Consider the following 16,375-nt stretch of genomic DNA (forward strand, 5'->3'; position numbering starts at 1 on the left):
AATTAAAGATTGGATAATATCATCATCTCCCACATATATTTTAGATTTTTAGTTTTAATCTTAATTCATCCTCAGCATTAAAATATACCTTTGATTTCTCTTATGTGTTCTCTTCCTTGTTAGTATGGGCTACGTTTCTGAAATGTTAAGACTAATATTATAATCTCATAGATGTTTAGTTTTTAATCTTTATTTATTCTCAGTATGAAAATGGAAGGGATGAGTGACACAGACTGGAAACCTCCTGGCCCATCTGAGGGTGTGATGGTCTTTTCTTCTATTGTGCTTACCGGGCGAGTTGGCCGTGCGGTTAGGGGCGCGTAGCCGTGACCTTGCATCCTGAAGATGGTTTCCCGCGGTTTCCCATTTTCACCCCCTGGAAAATGCTGGGGCTGTACCTCAATTAACGATACGGCCGCTTCCTTCCCACTCCTAGGCCTTTCCTGTGCCATCATCGCCATAAGACCTATCTGTGTCGGTGCAACGTAAAGCAAAGTGTAACAATAATAGTTTATTGTGCTTTTCGCCTGGTATCTCCGTGGATTTTCTGGAATGTGAAACTACAATGTTCCTATTCTGGACTAGAACTTCATCACCAGAAACAGGCTCGCCCCAAACAACAGTAGCGTTGTAGTGTTGAGTGCTGGTAGTGCTGGTAGTAGTTGAGTTGTGTTGTTGTCTGAAGATGATTTTACATGGTTTCTAATTTTCACACTAGTCAAATACTGGAGCTGTGCCATAAAAGTCCAAGGGTGTTACCTTCCACATTCTAGCCGTTCCCATTCTTACGTTGCTGAAAATGTTCGATGCTTGATGCAATTTTAAACAACTAGAAAAATAAATCCAACTTGGTAGAATTGAGTTACCTAACAGCTCCAGTTCACGATTCACGTTGGTGTTTTTTTTCTTTTCTTGCAAGTATTTGAACTGTATTCCTAAATGCCTGCTACAAAAATTTACTACTAAATCAGACTGGAATATCGATGAACTTAAAATTCGTTGTTATATAGAGTTGACAATGTTTTGAAATTTGTCACTAGAAATATAACTTAATTTCTTTATTAATCATTAATAGTATTAATAGTTAAGGGAGCTTCCGTGACTCAAACGGCAGCGCGTCGACCTCTCACTGATGGATACCGTGGTTCTAATCCCGGTCACTACATGTGAGATTTGTGCTGGACAAAGCGGAGGCGGGACAGGTTTTTCTCCGGGTACTCCGGTTTTCCCTGTCATCTTTCATTCCAGCAACACTTTCCATTCTCATTTCATAGCATCTATCAGTCATTAATATATCACTTTGGGAGTGGCGACCCCATCGTACTAATAGCCAATATATGTTTCATTCATTACGTCCCTGACCCGCTCAAAGACTGGAAAACAGGTTGTAGGTTTTCATTTTCAGTATTAATAGTTATTAATATTATACCATAGTATAATATTTCAGTTAATTTCCTTATTTCAGTTAACGTATTTCTCACTGCCAAATGCTTCAGTTAAGTCACCGAAGGAACTTGGTCTGTACACTGCAGAAATATAGAATAAAATTCATATTTCAGTGTTAATTGAATTGTATTCCAATGAGTACATATGATATAAACTGTACAGGGGAACATAATCAGTTCAATGATTTATTAAGTTACCTCACAGGATATTTACAAAATTAATCTTCTTCTTCAATCCAAACCCAAAAATCTAATTTTCAGTCTCACAAGCCCACTCTTGTTTGAATGCAGTCCAATTTTTATTTCATAAGAACGATCGCTACGGGAACAGCTCCCCATTTGATACAGACTGTAGTTGGATATCTACATAATTCAGTGGATGCTGTTCTTGCAGCTGCCCTGCAAACAGAGACAAATAATTAGGACATTGAATAGTCCTTAATAATTGAACTTCATATTACATAAAAACTCCAAAAATGGCTTTTACGGCCGCATATTTTAAACCTCGGGTATAGAACCAGCTTTTGGGTGGTTAGGTCGTCTGCTTTTGCAGACCCAAAAGTTGGTTCTATTCCCGAGATTTTACATAAAAACTGTTTAGAGTTTTATAAAATCCTGATTATTCTGATTCTATTACCTGGTGTGAATTAATGATACTGAAAAAAAAAGAAATGTTTTTGTCATATTCAAGTGCGCATGAAAGGCAATTTTTATTATCAGTCACTGAGTCCGTTAAAATTAAAATAATAAGCAATGTACAAATTAGGAATTGAATTAAAACACACAGAATGAAGAGCAAGTGAGCCACGGCTACAGGTAAGCTGTATTAATGCAATAAAGGAAAATAAGGAAGGAAGTTTACATTTTTAAACATAAAATGAAGATCGAGTTATTACCACAGTGAAATGGAACCGAAAATAAACGAAAGAAATAATTTTTGAAATACAGTATGATATTCTAGAACTTATATTAACGTCTGCCATACGAACATAATAGCTAGCACCGCCTTCTATGGCGCTGCAGCCCCGATGGGCCTTGGCCTTCCAAACGACTGCTGCTCAGCCCGAAGGCCTGCAGGTCAGAATTTGACCAGAGTTGGGAAGTAATTGAATAAAAGTTATCGAATTATTTGTAATAAATACATTTTTCGGTAGTTTTTACGTGTTACGTGTTACTTTCTACAAAGTGTAATTTTTACCAGTCATTTACGTCTTGAAATAAAATTTGAATCGTTACATTCTATTAATCGCTACATTCCAGTAATTGTTACATTCTAGTAATCGTTACATTCTATTAATCGCTACATTCCAGTAATTGTTACATTCTAGTAATCGTTACATTCTATTAATCGCTACATTTCAGTAATTGTTACATTCTATTAATCGCTACATTCCAGTAATTGTTACATTTTAGTAATTGTTACATTCTAGTAATCGTTTCATTCCAGTAATCGTTACATTCTATTAATCGCTACATTCCTGTAATTGTTACATTCTAGTAATCGTTACATTCTATTAATCGCTACATTTCAGTAATTGTTACATTCTATTAATCGCTACATTCCAGTAATTGTTACATTTTAGTAATTGTTACATTCTAGTAATCGTTTCATTCCAGTAATCGTTACATTCTATTAATCGCTACATTCCTGTAATTGTTACATTCTAGTAATCGTTACATTCTATTAATCGCTACATTTCAGTATTGTTACATTCTATTAACCGCTACATTCCAGTAATTGTTACATTTTAGTAATTGTTACATTCTAGTAATCGTTACATTCCGATAATCGCTACTTTCTAATAATCGTTACATTCCAGAAATAGATAATCACGTTGAAGAAGGAACGGGAAGTTGTTTTACTTTCTCGGTTATTATACATACACGATGGCGATGTTCAGTGGTCTGGTATGTAGTAAGAGACTAGGACAGGACGGTTGAGTAAGGGTACCCCTTTTGTTAATAGCTTGTTAGTGTCAGAAATAACGAGTGAAATGTAGTTTGAATGGCCTAATATCTTCTATTCTGAGAAAATGGACTTCATCGCGATTTCACATAACTCAAAACAGGTGTATTTTCAGTTTTCATGTTTATGTATTTATTTATTTATTTATTTATTTATTTATTTATTTATTTATTTATTTATTTAATGTTAATGGAAAACATACAGTAGATGACCAGTCTCCACTTACAGTATAGTTCACAAATGCAAAATATAACAGTACATATACTAATTCATTATATTCATAATGATGATCATAGTTATGACATTGGGTTAATTGTAATGGCATATGAAGAAAAGAACATAATTGTGACAACTTCGTGTAATAATGATTACTAATTTAATTACTAGTGCCTAAATCATGATCCTGAGCTGATGGAGAAGATTTTGCTTGTTGCAGCCGAATCTAGCTTTATATTGTTCACGGCCATTCTGTTATACTTATGGCATATTCTGTGAAATGGTGAGTTATTGTGACTGACTGTTTTCATATTTTTAGACTAGAACGCAAATGAAACTCGTGTTTTCGCCTGTGGGGTATTGCATTTCAATAATACAAGAATATAAGAATTATCCAGGATTCTACTTACAACTTCGAACATATCACATAAATCTCTACAGCTTTGAAATGGGTATCTGTGGAAAGACACTCATAGTTCACATTCAGAGGAAATTCACTTCTTCTTATTCTTATTCTTCTTTTCCTACCGCTTTTCCACACCTGTGGGGTCGCGGTTGCGAACTGTGTCATACATGAGGATTTGGCCCTGTTTTACGGCCGGATGCCCTTCCTGACGTCAATCCTATATGGAGGGATGTAATCACTATTGCGTGTTTCTGTGGTGGTTGGTAGTGTAGTGTGTTGTGTTAATATGAAGAGAAAAGTGTCGGATAAACACAAACACTCAGCCCCGAGCCAGAAGACTTAATCAGAGGCGATTAAAATCCCCAACCCGGCCGGGAATTGAACCCGGAACTCTCTGAACCGAAGGCCTCAACGCTGGCCATTCACCTAATGAGTCGGACATTCAAAGGAAATTCACTATATTTCCACATTTCAGGAAACGTTTCTGGACTCTTTCTATTATTTCGATACCTTTAATGTTACGTGGGTTCCATATAACAGTAGCGTATTCAAGTCTAGAGTGTACTAACGTATTGTAGAGTGTAATCATTGTTATTTCATTAAATGGTTTTACACTACGCATGACAAATTCTAGCATTTTATCAGCAGTGTTTGCTAGTTCTTTCAATAGGATTTCGGAATGTTTACCTGGCATCGAATAAAATACCAGGCTCATTGTATTCTATGATTTTACTCAAGTTCTCTCCTAACATCGAGTAAGTGAAAAACAAAGGGTTACGCCCTTAGAATATATTGAATTTTAATTTGTTCTTAATGATCCAATTGCAGATGTTACCTATATCGCCCTGTAGAAGATGGCAATCCTCTGTCGTAGAAATAAGCCTGTATAACAAAACTAAGCAAATTGGTCGTGCGGTAAGAGCCACGCAGCTGTAAACTTGCAGTCGGGAGATAGTGGGTTTGAACCCCACTGTCGGCAGCCCTGAAAATGATTTTCTACAGTTTCCTATTTTCACACCAGGAAAATGCTGAGGCTGTACCTTAATTAAAGCCACGGTCGCTTCCTTCCCACTCCTAGCTCTTTTCTATACCATCGTCTTCGTAAGACCTATCTGTGCCTGTGCGACGTAAAGCAACTTGTAAAAAATAATAACTTCGGATCATCTGTATAAAGCAAGCATTTGGAATGTCTTACAGAGTTTGGGAGATCATCAATGAAAAGTAAAAAACAGAATTGGTCACAGATTTGAATTTTGTGGAATTCCTGAGAAATAAGATAATTCTTTAGATGTACTGCATTTCTTCAAAACGTGACGTACTGTGGTCTGTTTTCTTTTTAAGTATGAACTGAAAAAGTGAATCGTGGCTTAGAAAAATATTTCGAATTTAATTTACTTAGGAACTGGTCACGATGTACTTTGTCAAATACATTTTTAAGATCTGTGTATATTACATCCGTCTGAATGCCCTCATCCAAGATCTTAGAAATATCTTGTGAATAATTTACCAAGTTGGTAATTGTTGACCTCGGGGCATGAAGCTGTGCCGACATTCTGACAAACTCTGGTTTTACATGAAAACTATATATTTGCATAATATGAACTCGAGTCATTTTTTAGTGAAGATAATATTGCAACAGGACGAAAGTTATTAACTAGTAACCGGTTACCACGTTTAAATATTGTAAATACCCTGAATTTTTATCAAGTAGCAGGTAACGTATTAGTTTTAAGTGCTAGATTAAAGATAAAATGCGATGGTTCTCTTAGAACATATGCGCAACCCCTGATGACACAGGGAGGGATTAAATATGGACCTGCAAATGCTTTGAGGAAGATGTAGCAGGTGCAATAATTGATCGTATTTTGAGGGCGACAAAATACATTCACGATATCCCCTACCTATCGTAAGAGGTAACTGAAAGAGGACCATAAGGGGATTTCATCTTGGGAGCGTGGGCTGGGGACCACTTCTCCCTTAGCTGAGCCTGGCATTCCCTCCAATTGCTTGTGTCAATTCCTCACTTTCATCTTTGCTATCCAACCTCCCATGGTCAACTCTTGTTCTTTTCCGACGCCCAAGGTACTTTGCGAGGCCTAGGGAATCTGACATTTTCACTCACTCCCTGCCTCTTCGCCTTCTTCGAAGGATCTTTCATTTATTCCTTCTGATTAGTGCTAAGAGAGGATGGTTGCTCTGGTGTACTTCCTTTTGAAACAATAATCAACACCACCAAAAAGCTGACGCGACTCTGCTCGGCGCAAATCACGCCTTGTGTGGGAAGCTTCATTGGCCCTTCTTTAACGATTAGAAGTTAAAGGATTTCTTTGATTAGATTATAATGCTTTAAGCTAAGCTATTGCCTTTCCTGAAAAAATACCATAATAAGTATTCCACCTAGATATCTGTGGTGAGACCGCCAAGTTCTTGACTTATATGAAGTAGGTGGAAGTACTTTAAAGTCCAACTTTAGTTCATTAAAATTCTTTTGTATTTTGTTACAGGCACTAAATTGGCTCATTTGCAAGTTTGCGTGCTAAATAATTATGTGTGATGAACACCCTGTCAGCTATTGTTCTAGTAGAACTCGAAATATCATCTTCAAGAGCTCAAAAGGAGATGTTCGGTTAGTGTTCGAAAAATCAGGCTACATTAATAGAACTAAATTTATTCACTGTAAATATTTTGTAAATGTTGTTATCAGTCCACAAGTATTCTAGTGGCATATTAATTAATATCATCTAGCTCAAGTGGGTTATTATTATCCCTATCGAGCTAGCTGGTTGGAAGGGCTACCTCCTCAGCCTAGCGGCCTACCAGTTTTCTGATGTACTCTTCTCCCCTAGCCTCCTCATCGTACAAGGCAGCAGGCGCTGTTCTAATTGACCTGAACACAATGGTTGCCTCCTTCACCATACCGAAGTCCTTCTTTGCCGTCTTCACTTCTGCTCAAGTCATCGCCCATACCCAGGAAATGGGCCGATAACAAAGGTATTACCAACTGGAACTAGGTTCTGCCTCCTCCCTCTCCGTCACTTACAAAACTTAGCAATTGGGACAGTCAAGAAGATATGGAAGATGGGAGAAATGAGGAAACAAAGTCTAACCAAAACATATCAACTCTGCTTAAACTTCTCCTACTAAATCTACTTTTGGCCCAAAACCAGCCCCAACACTCCAACTTGCCCTCCAGACAGCTAATCATCAATTAGCTCCCAGACACCAAGATTAAGTCCTCACTTCCTAAAAGCACTGGAACTCGGGTACAGCCGAGGCGGTGTGCCAACAACTGCACATAACAGATGCTGGTTTCCAAATTTAAAACCTAAGTGCTGATTTTTTACTTAACCCCCGCAATTGCTTACTATTTTAATATACTCAAAATAACAAGCCGCGAACCTAAATACGGTGCAGCGTAGCAAATCTTCGAACGCAACACCAAGCTAGGCAAACCCTGATTTCTAACAGGGTGAGCCACATCGTATACAAAGCACGTTGTGCTAGCCATGTCACTGAATGAGTACGTTGCCTTAGGCACCTGACAAATTTATAAAACACTACTCACACACTGATACACTACACACAGACAGTTAAGCAATATTAGGAGTGGTCACCCACTGGATGGGTGACCACAACACCACAAACAACTTAATTATACCAAACACACGCACACATATATGCACTACAGTTAAGCAACATTAAGCGTGGTCACCCACTGGATGGGTGACCAAGCACGTAATACACATACCGTATATAAATTACCTATACAGGAATATTTAAGACTAAATCACACAACAGATCACTACCATTACAGACCGACAGAGGAGCCCCAATGGGGGCACCGGTATCGGTACATCACATAACACCTGTCCTAGACAGGTGGACCATGCTGAGACCTAAGGAGGAAACAAAGGGCAGTGATGAAGACACAACCAAAGGGTAGACGAGGAAAAGGACACCCAAGCCTGGAGTGGGAGGAATATGTAGAGAGGCTGAAGGCTAGTGGAAGAAAGACATTACCAAAGAAGCGTCGCCTCGGTCAGGTTAGAAAAGTATATACAAGGTGACTGAGGGACTCTTACGCTCTACAGCATAAGCTTCATAAAAAATAGTGTATTCTATTTAATGCGTTCTTGTATAAACTGTAAACTGGATACTTCCATTGCTTCTACTTACGAAGTAACTAGTTTGTATATTCTTAAAAGCACGTTTTCGGGTGTGGATGAGATAAGGCCTCCCAAGGGACTGGATTCCCAAATCATTGGACACGAACTGAGATCCAATAAATTCAATACTGAGCAGCTGATATTCCTGGCGTCCATTTTATTTATTTTATATGTTTGTACGGCCACAATGGAAATAATACAACCAGAAGAAAACTATTCAGCATTAACACAATGAATTTCATTCAGAATATTCCTTCTTTTTAACTAGTCATGTGTATTCCTTCGGAGAACGTAACCTTCCATCTGGAATACCAGCTGTAGTTGTAATATTTATTTCAGAGAGTTCCTTATTAGTACATCATCATCTGAAAGAGAGGAATTTTGCCTCCTACTTCGCATCGACGTATTCTGAACAGGGAGAGCAGAGGATGGATGGACAGATAAACGAGCGTAATCCATTCAGTTTTTCCATTGTTGACTTGGGATCGTAAACAGTAGCGTTGTGGTAATTTACTTTATACAGGGAGTATCAGAACTATACCGACAAAAAAAAAAAAAAAATCAGGGATGATCTTTGTGTTCTGTTAAAATAATGGTGCAATCGGATTAGAGGAGAATTTTCTTTTTTTATCTCGAGAAAATGAGGTTATATTTTTCTTTTCGGGCGCGCGATTCAAATGGACGAACTCCCGGTATTTGCTATGCCAGAGCACAAGCCGCTGTTGTGCTTCAGGGAAGAGAAGGAGAGGGAGGGGAAGTGGGGTGTATAACGGAGACAGAGGTAATGCTTCACGCGTATGCACAAGTTTCCTCGTTCGACTCACCGAGGATTGTCCTTGTCTTTTACAGGCAATATCCGCAGTTCGTTTATTAAACAGCCGTAACTGCACACGCAGTACAAGAACACACTGTAATTAAGACACACTTGTCAGTCAAGGATTACACCAGATCGTTTCTTCTCTCGTCTGTTGGTCGCAGTAACGTTCTTTATTATTTGACATTCGTCCGCCTCTGTGGTGTAGTGGTTAGCGTGATTAGCTGCCACCCCCGGAGGCCCGGGTTCGATTCCCGGCTCTGCCACGAAATTTGAAAAGTGGTTCGAGGGCTGGAACGGGGTCCCCTCAGCCTCGGGAGGTCAACTGATTAGAGATGGGTTCGATTCCCACCTCAGCCATCCTCGAAGTGGTTTTCCGTGGTTTCTCACTTCTCCTCCAGGCGAATGCCGGGATGGAACCTAACTTAAGGCCACGGCCGCTTCCTTCCCTCTTCCTTGCCTATCCCTTCCAATCTTCCCATCCCTCCACAAGGCCCCTGTTCAGCATAGCAGGTGAGGCCGCCTGGGCGAGGTACTGGTCATACTCCCCAGTTGTATCCCCCGACCAAGAGTCTGACGCTCCAGGACACTGCCCTTGAGGCGGTAGAGGTGGGATCCCTCGCTAAGTCCGAGGGAAAACCGAACCTGGAGGGTAAACAGATGATGATGATGATGATGATTATTATTATTATTTGACATGCTTGAAGATGCAAAGCTGTCATCCCACCATTGTGTATTCCGTCATTCACGACATTGTAAATGGAATGAAATACTGAACGAAGGAAACAATACGCCCAATGTTTTGATTGCAATAGATGTTCTATATCACCCCTCCTACTTCGATGCACAGTCACAGCGGTGTAGCAGTGACCTTTGGACTCTGTTCAGGATGCCTGGTGTGTTGTGAACGACCTGGAAAACTGCCTGTATTCTTGGTACAAGTTCATCTTGTCTTTCTACGGGTTTCACATGGTAGCCAATTTCTGCAAAACAAACCGTTCAGTGCCTACTGGAGCTGGGAAGCGACTATGTGAAACGAACGAGAAACTTGAGCATTTTAACCGAGCATTACCTCTGTCTCCAACTTCCCAAGTCCCCTCCCTTTCCTCCCCTGACGCACAGCAACAGGCAGCAGCTAGCTCTCTGGCATAGTAAATACGGCAAGTCCTTCAATTCGGCCGTAGCCGTGTTGAAACACCGGATCCCGTGAGATCTCCGAAGTTATGCAACATTGGGCGTGGTCAGGAGTTGGATGGGTTCCCACGCGCTGTTGGTTGGGGGTAAGGGAAAGGAACTGGCCACCCTACCGCACGTAAACTCCGGCTCAGGAACACCTCTGCGGAGGTTCGGACCTGCCTTCGCGCAGAATAACCCTTACCTACGTCAATTTGAATCGCATGCCCGAAAGTAGCAATGTCACCTAATTTTCCTCAAAAAGAAACATATTTTCCAACCAATCCGATTGCAGAATCGTTGTTAACACGAAGAGTATGTTGTTTTTGATCGTATATTTCTCATACAGCCTGTAGATGTGATATTTACCAAGTGTAGGTAAAAGCTTGAATGGTGACGTTAACCGCGCACTATTTTTAGAATTAAGATACGTCAGATACGTTCCGTCTACGAGCACAACGAGAAATACGTGATGTCGCAACAAATTCGTAAAGTATGCGAGTGCTGAGTGTTAAAACTGAACCAGGAGTAATCAATGAATTCAGCACAGGCCTACAAGGCAACACTTACCTCAAGAACTAGTTGTCATCGATGAACAAACAGGTGTTTATCACAACGCCCTTTTGACAACCTTCCACATCTTTAACTGTAAAAAAGTGAACAATGACATATAAGTGCATGAATTTTCAAATGTGTTTATTATTATGTAAATATTATGATAAACAATTGGAGAGATATTTGATCCTATTACCTGAGTCACTTTAAAAATATTGTCTTATATAACTAGAGTCCGGATTATTAGGTACTGGTAGGTTAGAATGCAAACTTACTTAAGCCAGTAACAAGTATACCCTACACTGTACAACGGTTATGCTGTGAGATTTGCATAGATATTAGGAATACAGCCTAGAGAACTCCTTGAATTTATGCTACTCTTCCTACATTGTGGTACAACGGGTTGCATCACACCTCCTACAAACCAAATTGCTTTGCATTCTAGCCTATTACCACCTAAAAATCCGAGGTCTGTATATAACAAACATGAGGAAATATTTCAACAATATAATATAGACTACAGTATGTAACAAATGAAGGCAGAATATATTCTAAAGAGACAATCACACAGCATTATACAAGAAAATCTCGCCACTGGGAGGGTCTACTCTCAAAGTAGCCTACATACCTAAATTAAATATATTCCAGTATTAGCAACTTTCACTTGAGAGTAAGTTAAATAAAACTCATTTGCCTTTATACTAAGTATGTTCCACGCTTATAAGCGACTAGCTGTAGTCCCCGGCTCTGCTGGGGTATTTTGTTATTAATGTTTAATTTTAGAATTTGTGTTACCTGTTTGAAGTGATTTTTTGTAGATTTCTTTATTGTGACGTTGATTGATAGTACATTTCGAAACTTTGTTATGTGTGTAATTTTAAGTTCTAATTTGTGATTATTTCGTTTCGCGTTAAAGTGTTTCCTTATGAACGAAACCTTTATTCCAGCCAATCGCCATTAGACTATGAATAATGCATTACTGTAGACAATTCAAATATAGCACAGAAATGACACAATATTAAATTACACAATCTAAAGCAGGGCCTCTCAAACGCCCAAAATCTCACGCGTGCAAACAGCCATGCAGAGTTCCTGTGCACAGTGCATCGGTCCCGCTCGGCTCGGCTCGGACCAACGCTCCGTCTCTGGGCTACTCGACTAAGCTCGGCTCAACTCGGCTCGGATTTGGAGCACTTCGGAGCAAGTGAGGAAGAGGGAGACAGGGGGAGCGAGCGAGACAGGCGTGGGGAAAGAGAGAGACAGCGCTATTGCTCCAAATCGAGGAGTGGGGATCTGCACTCTGGTCAACCAAGCGAAGTCGTCTTTTGCACCGTGCACAGTGCATGCACCAGGGGCATGCACCCTGAGGGGCCCTGATCTAAAGGTCAACAAAGTAGAATTTCTTCCCGGATGGGGGCTGTCTTAGACTTAAACGATATGTGGAATATCATTATTCTTCTCAGCAACCCAGAAAACTACGGATTCGACACTAATATTGGACGTTTTCTGTTATTTTGACCTTCTCACCCCACCGCAAGGGATACTAGGGATTTATTACCCCCCCCCCCCAGATTCTCTGGGTAGTAGTTCATCCTTTCAAACAAATAATACAAGTAAATTATAACTGTATGTATTTACGCGTCGCGCTGTAGATATGATGGAGACCTACACGATTCCAGCTATCAATAGGACTGTCACCAATCAGGCTAGGGACCCCTAAAACTATGGAATCAACACTCCTTTCGGTCAATTTGGACGTTTCTTTTCTACCCCTTCTGAATTCCCAAGCTGAACTTGGAATTGAACGGCATCCAGAATGCCGCAATTCATCTCAGCGACCCCGTAAACTATGTATTCGACACGAATATCGGTCGTTTCCGATTATGTTTACATGTGAGCCCCTCTCCTAGGGGTGTCTTACCCCCACAGTATTTTTCCAGATAGTAAGTCATATACGCGCCAAGTTTCCTTTAGAGCTATGATGGAACATACACACATACATACGTAAACTCTGTTATTTTGGACATTTTCTTTTTCACCCCTTCTCACCCCCCATGTCTTGGTATTAAACGATATGCGGAAAATCACTATTCTTCTCAGCAATCCAGAAACCTACGGATTCAACACTAATATTGAACGTTTTCGAATATTTTGACATGTCACCGCCATCTCCTCACCCGACCGCAAGGGACCCCTACAGTACTTTTTCTTGCAGATAGTAAGTCATATCTGTACCAAGTTCGATTAAGAGGTATACTGAAACGTACACACATACATTCATAATCTCGGTCATTTTGGGCATTTGTTCCTCCCCCCTTCTCGACCTCATTCTGACTTGGGCTGAACTATGACTTAAGCAGCATCCACATTGCCACAGTTCATTTCGGTGACCCCGGAGTCTATGAATTGGACACTAACATCGAACTTTTCAGTAACTGATATATATTTCTACCCCTCCCTCAGGGGTCCTAGGAGTTTCTTGTCCCCACCCCCGTCCCCCACAGTCGTTTTTCCAGATGTACCAAGTTTGATTGACTATTTTCCTGAAACATTCACAGATACGTCCATAATCTGGTCCATTTTGGACTTTTTCACCCCTTCTCACCCTTCATGCCGATGGGGGCTGAACTTGGACTTAAACGACATGCGTAGTGTCACTGTTCATCACATCGACCCTGAAAACAATGTATTCGATATTATTTTACCCCCACCCCACCTCCAATCCCTAAGGGTGGCTTACCCCACAGTGCTTTTATCCAGATAGGAGCTCATATATGAAGCAGAATATCTCCTAGACCAAGACTACATTCACTCATGTGCCTATTTCGAGCACCAGGCCTGTATTCAACTGTAAAATACTTGAGCTGACGTTGCCATGGATACGGCCGGTCTTTTCTTCATACGATTCCTAGAGCGGGGATAGTGTGTTGCCAATATCTCAATAACGGTTAGTTTTAGGGCCGAGTTCTGTTCTTCGCGTCGTTAGGCTTAAAATGAGCTTCGTCTCATCCTTGTACCACAAATTCCATATTTCGCCAATGTTAGCCTACGTTAATGTACCAAAGGACCTAAATCTAGGAAATGGAGATAGCTGATTTTAGAAGAGGTTACCCGAAGGGTCCTAAAATATAAGTATTCAAAATTTGGTTCAGATTGGTGGAACGGTATGGATTAGTATAAGGAACGGACGGACAGACAGACACACACATTCTGGTTTGCTCTTTCTTCTGTCGAGAATAATCTGTTCTTACTCGCTTTCTAGACGGACAGATCCTTCACCTCCGCAATCTTTCTTCTGAATATTTCTCTGTTTCGTACGTCTTCTGCCCTTATTCGACACTTTTCTAGATCTGATCGACTTCTTCCACCCAATGGCCTTGCATTTTCCTGTTTTCTGGATAGTGAAAATCATGTTGGCAACCCTATCCTCTCAGTATGCCCCATAGAAAGGTAATCTCCTTTTCTTCATTGTGGTAGTGATATTTGCAAATCTTTGATATAGTTCTTGGTTTGGTCTTAAGCAGAAATTAGATTCATCTCTTCGTTTCCTGGTCCAAGAATCTTTCTAAGGAACTTTCTTTCTTTTCCACGTCTGAGAGTACCTTGCTGGCATTCAGTACCGCAATGCCTTAATTTGATCGGATAGAAGAGTGATTTCGATTTTTAAGTGTTCCGACATAGTCTGAATGCCATCTCTACCTTCCTCCTCCGTTCTTCAATTGTAAATTATTATTATTACATTATTACATTATATTTATATTTTTTCGGGAAGAAATTAGTCGTTCATAATTAAAATAGGAATATCATCTAACCAGAACTTGGGACAAAGTTCATAACCTTTCAATTTCCTTCCCCCAGACCCTTTACACCGAGTGGCCAAAGGTCATGGGAAGACACTGAATATGATGTTAATAACGAGTTGTTACTACGCGAGCCCTCAGAACGGCAGCAATACGGCGACGCATCGACTGCACAAGGTGTTGGAATCGTTCTGGAGGGATCTGGACCCACGCATCTTGCACTGCTACCAACAATTGGTCTTGTGTAGTTGGTTCGGGGTTCATGGAGCCTACAGCAGCATCGACAGCATCCCATAAATGTTCGATTGGATTAAGATCGAGGGATCTGGAGGACCAATCCATGGTCGTAACTTCACTGGAGTGTTCCTCCAACCACCTACGTGCCATCGCAGAACGGTGACGTGGCGTATTGTCCTGTTCAAACATGGCATCTCCATTAGTGAACACTAGGGCCAGAAAGGGATGCAGATGATCTGAAAGAATGTCCACATAACGTGCACCTGTCAAAGTTCCCTGCAGCCGGAAAACGGGGCCTAATTGCGACCATGAGAATGCCGCCCAGACCAGAACTGAGCCACCTCCCGCCTGGACACAATCTTCTTGACACGCAGGATCCATAGCTTCATGGGGCATGCGCCATACTCTCAAGCGCCCATCAGCTCGATACAACTGGAACTGGGATTCATCGGACCATACCACACGCCTCCACTGTTCCATGGTCTATAGCAGATGTTCGCGGGTCCATGCACGTCGTTGAGCTCTGTGCCGAGGTGTCAACAAAGGGACACGAGTTGATCGTCGGCTGGTGATGCTTATGCGGTGCAGTTGCCTCCTTGCAATGGCGTTCCTGACTCCCAACGTTCTATTGGGCGGTGATCTGACTCACAGTAGCTCGCCGAGCACCCAGTATGGTTTTGCGGAGGCAATGCGATGTCCGTTCGTTAAACACCTGTAGTCTTCCCGTGCGGCGGTTTACGCGGGTATTAACATTCTCTCTGCGATATTGAAGATCCACCCTTAACACTGTTGACCTCGGAAACCCGAATTCGCGTGTAATCACCGTAAAGCTATGACTCCTGCGCCGTGCACCGACGATCATCCCAAGTTCATTATCGGTTGACTCTCGACGTGTTTCCATCTCCACGACACTGGTGTCTGCAACAGACTGCTCAGCTACGCCGCAGCTAGCCGCAACCACCTCAGGGGCCATACACGGCACGATTTCTATTAGGAAACCCCTTCTCGCGACTTTTGGCCACTCAGTGTATTCACTATATTATTATCGCCATAAGACTGCCTTAACAATCTTACCTCGGGATGCACACTTCATTAGAGTCTCTGCATCCTCGGCAGCTTTCTTTTCCCCGAAATACCACATCCTCATCATTTCCTTGAATCTGAGTTCATTCAGTTCACCAGTGACATTGATCTAAAAAAGGAATTCAAAAACATTATAATTTCCAAAATACCAGATCATACAATTACATTTCTAAATTTACGCTTATTTAGAAGTTACACCGCCAGAGTGGTGGGTAATAAAAGGCATAATGAGAATTTCAAACATGTTGTATTGTAAAATTATGTACTTCGAAGAAACGTCTCCCATAAAATAAATCATGATACGTACGAAATACCATAGTTAGGTGCTGTACTCAGTTCCTAACTCAATTCCAGGAAATAGTTTTGAATGTTTCAAAGAAAGAAAACTCATATACTGTATTTAAAATGAAAGTGAATTTGGGAATTCTTCAGGGTTTGAATATCGGTCATTTGATATTTTTAGCATTTATGAGTGAGCTTCTAGTATAACAAATGTTGATATTTCGAAGTATCT

General features: G+C 40.8%; 1 long non-coding RNA gene across 1 annotated transcript; it reads right to left on the reverse strand.

The window, feature by feature from the left end:
• Positions 1–1,612: 1,612 nt before the first annotated feature.
• LOC137501196 (uncharacterized) lies at positions 1,613–15,950 on the reverse strand. Its single transcript, XR_011018400.1, has 3 exons — positions 15,853–15,950; positions 10,757–10,832; positions 1,613–1,844 (listed from the first exon to the last, which is right to left on the reverse strand). It is a non-coding gene; the product is annotated as an uncharacterized lncRNA (long non-coding RNA).
• Positions 15,951–16,375: the final 425 nt, after the last annotated feature.

This window comes from Anabrus simplex, chromosome 6, assembly GCF_040414725.1.
Source record: "Anabrus simplex isolate iqAnaSimp1 chromosome 6, ASM4041472v1, whole genome shotgun sequence".
NCBI lineage: Eukaryota > Metazoa > Arthropoda > Insecta > Orthoptera > Tettigoniidae > Anabrus > Anabrus simplex.